At 40.5% G+C, this 2931-nt stretch overlaps 1 protein-coding gene and 1 pseudogene across 1 annotated transcript in view; one reads left to right on the top strand and one right to left on the bottom strand.

Annotated features, from left to right (window-relative positions):
- Nucleotides 1–2931, bottom strand: part of RASAL2 (RAS protein activator like 2) — a gene marked incomplete at its 5' end in the record, with an annotated part of 117190 nt that overhangs the window by 46460 nt on the left and 67799 nt on the right.
- Nucleotides 1722–2771, top strand: LOC102483306 (malate dehydrogenase, mitochondrial pseudogene; annotated as a pseudogene).

The following is a 2931-nucleotide window of genomic DNA, read 5'->3' as shown; positions in this document are numbered from 1 at the left end:
CTGGGAAGTATTTCATGATGGGTGAAGTCTTTTAACAAGCAAAATGAGAAATAGTGATTGACTGTTTTTAAAAAAATAATAATAATAATAATTATTGGGAAATGCATGGAAAAGACATTGAATGATAAAGCGGGGAGATTGATGTCTCTGTATTGACCGACATGCATGGCATTCCCTTTTGAAAAAGCAATGGAAGTCAATGTAAAGTTATATGTAATCCAATGTAATATAAAGAAGATTATGATGATAATATAAATAAAAAAAAAATACCAGGAGAAAAGAAATAAAGATTCGAGCAGAAATAAATAAAATAGAAAATAATTAAATTATACAGAAAATAAATAAAAGCAGAAGCTGGTTCTTTGAAAAGATAAACAAGATTGACACACTATTAGCTAGACTAATTAAGAGAGAAAGGAACAAAACATCATTAGAGGACACTATGAGTGACTATATGCAACAAACAAGAAAACCTGGATGAGATGGACAAATTCCTGGAGATGTATAGTCTACCAAGAATGACTCAAAAGGATGTTAAAAGCCTGAATAGACCTACAACAAGCAATGAGATCGAATCAGTAATAAATAACCTCCCAACAAAGAAAAGTCCAGGTCCCAATGACTTCACTGCTGAATTTTGCAAAACTTGTAAAGAAGAGGTAACCCTCATTTTACTCACACTGTTTCTAGAGATCCAGAAGGAAGGAACCCTTCCAAATTCATTCTATGAAGTCTCCATAACCCTCATTCCCAAATGGATAAGGATACAACAAAAAAGGAAAACTACAGACCTATATCCCTGATGAATATAGATCCAAAAGTTCTCAAGAAGATACTTGCTAACCGTATTCAACAGCATATAAAAAAAGTGTATTCATCACGACCAGGTCGGCTTTATTCCAGGGATGCAAGAGTGGTTCAACATATGCAAAATCATAAATAAATACACCATATTAACGGAAAGAAAGATAAAAACCATATGATCATTTCAATTGATGCGGTAAAAGCATTTGACAAAATACAACATCCTTTCATGATTAAGACTCCCAGTAAAATTGGCATAGAAGGATCGTTTCTCAGTATAATAAAAGCCATTTATGAAAAACCTATAGCTAACATTATTCTGAATGGGGAAATGTGAAAGCTTTTCCACTAAAAACTGGTACAAGACAAGGCTGTCCATTTTCTCTGCTCCTATTCAATATATCTTGTTGAATATAGTACTGGAAATCCTAGCCCATGCAATCAGACAAGAGAAGGAAATTAAAGGCATTCTGATAGAGAAAGAGGAGCTGAAATTATCTGTTTGCAGATGACATGACTGTATACATAGAAGACCCAATTATATCCATGAAAACCTTCTTGAAGTAATAAGTGCATACAGTAAAGTGGCAGGATACAAAATTAACTCACACAAATCTATAGCATTTCTATATACAACCAACAAGCCAACAGTCAGAACTGAAGAAAGTAATCCCATTTACCATAGCAACAAGAAGTATAAGATACTTAGGAATAAAACTAACCAAGAAAGTCAAAGACCTCTACAAGAAAAACTATGAAAACTTTAAAAAGGAAATCAAAAAGGACACAAAAAAAGTGTAAGGACATCTCATGTTTCTGGATTGGGAGAATTAATATAATCAAAATGGCAATCCTGGGAGTCACTTACTCGGCACCAGCTCCTGCGCCAGCCGGTCCGCATCCCACTGGCTCCAGTCATGCTCTGCGACTTCAGCCGGCCTGTGAGCGCCGCTCTCCGCCACAGCTTCAGTACCTCAGCCCAGAGTAATGCTAAAGTAGCCAAGCTAGGGGCTTCCGGAGGAATTGGGTAGCCTCTTTCGCTTCTCCTGAAGAACAGCCCTTTAGTGAGCCGACTGACCCTCTACGATATTGCTCATACGCCCGGGGTGGCTGCGGACCTGAGCCACACTGAAACCAGAGTGAATGTGAAAGGCTACCTTGTGCCCAAACAGCTACGAGACTGCCTGAAAGGTTGCGATGTGGTGGTTATTCCAGCTGGAGTCCCCAGAAACCCAGGCATGACGCGAGATGACGTGTTCAACACCAATGCCACAATTGTGGCCACCCTGGCCACAGCCTGTGCCCAGCACTGTCCTGAAGCCATGATCTGCATCATCGCTAACCCGGCTAACTCCACTATCCTGATCACATCGGAAGTTTTCAAGAAACATGGAGTATACAACCCCAGTAAAATCTTTGGTGTGACCACCCTGGACATTGTCAAAGCCAACACTTTTGTTGCTGAACTGAAGAATTTGGATCCAGCTGGAGTCAATGTTCCTGTAATCAGCGGCCATGCTGGAAAGACCATCATCCCCCTGATCTCTCAGTGTCCGCCCAAGGTGGACTTTCCCCAGGACCAGCTGACAACGCTCACTGGACGCATCCAGGAGGCGGAGGCAGGCATGGAGGTGGTCAAGACTAAAGCTGGAGCAGGCTCTGCCACTCTGTCCATGGCATACGCCAGTGCCTGGTTTGTCTTCTCCCTTGTGGATGCAATGAATGGAAAGCGAGGAGTTGTTGAGTGTTCCTTTGTTAAGTCACAGGAGACGGACTGTACCTATTTCTCCACACCGTTACTGCTAGGGTAAAAGGGCATCGAGAAGAATCTCGGCATTGGCAAAGTCTCCTCTTTTGAAGAGAAGATGATAGCTGAGGCCATTCCTGAGCTGAAAGCCCCAATCAAGAAAGGAGAAGACTTCGTGAAGAATATAAGAGAGCGATTAATGACCAACCAGTTTCCTTAATTAAGGCATCATGTCACTGTAAAGCTATTTCAGATACCTTTGTATTTTCATTTGCTTTGATGACAATTACTGCATTAATGTTGTCATCTCTTCCAAAGCTGGGTTGGTCTACTGGTGTGTCAATAAAAGTGACCCAATTTTCTTTAAAAAAAAAAAAAAG

The sequence above is a fragment of the Tupaia chinensis genome, unplaced genomic scaffold (genome assembly GCF_000334495.1).
Source record: "Tupaia chinensis unplaced genomic scaffold, TupChi_1.0 Scaffold000074_1, whole genome shotgun sequence".
Lineage (NCBI taxonomy): Eukaryota > Metazoa > Chordata > Mammalia > Scandentia > Tupaiidae > Tupaia > Tupaia belangeri.
The sequence above is the reverse complement of the archived record's forward strand: the minus strand, read 5'-3'. Positions and strand labels throughout refer to the sequence as shown.